Genomic DNA, 420 nt, shown 5'->3' on the forward strand with positions numbered 1-420 from the left:
GGTACCTGGAGACCGCCGCCGCAGTCCTCCGGAGAGTGGGAGAGCCATGGGAAGGGCTGAGGCACGGTCGGAGAGGCAGGCGGGTGCGTGGTGGCATGTTCTTCATGTGTTCAACACACACACGCGCACAAATACTTCTTTCTGTCTCTATATCTATATGTAAAAAATTACAGCACGCACCCTGCCCGTCTTCTTTCTCACACAGCTGGGGCCAGCTTTTACTATTTTCATTGTTAAATCTGTTGTTGTTATCATTATTTTCCTGGGGACTAGCAAAGGGTTAATCCCTCTGGTTGCGTTGTCGGATGTAATGATGATTTACCGACACTCCCTTGAAAAGACTGGGATTCTTCTGCCTGGCAGTTTGAAAAAGTTGTGTACAGGATCCCTCTGCTTCTGCCAGGCTCGGCTGGGCTGTGA

General features: G+C 50.2%; 1 protein-coding gene across 1 annotated transcript in view; it reads left to right on the forward strand.

The window, feature by feature from the left end:
• The window catches only part of COL27A1 (collagen, type XXVII, alpha 1), a 162,211-nt gene that overhangs the window by 1,162 nt on the left and 160,629 nt on the right, over window positions 1-420 (forward strand). The gene's annotated exons all lie outside the window — the stretch shown is intronic.

The sequence above is a fragment of the Pygoscelis adeliae genome, unplaced genomic scaffold, assembly GCF_000699105.1.
Source record: "Pygoscelis adeliae isolate BGI_AS28 unplaced genomic scaffold, ASM69910v1 Scaffold270, whole genome shotgun sequence".
Classification (NCBI taxonomy): domain Eukaryota; kingdom Metazoa; phylum Chordata; class Aves; order Sphenisciformes; family Spheniscidae; genus Pygoscelis; species Pygoscelis adeliae.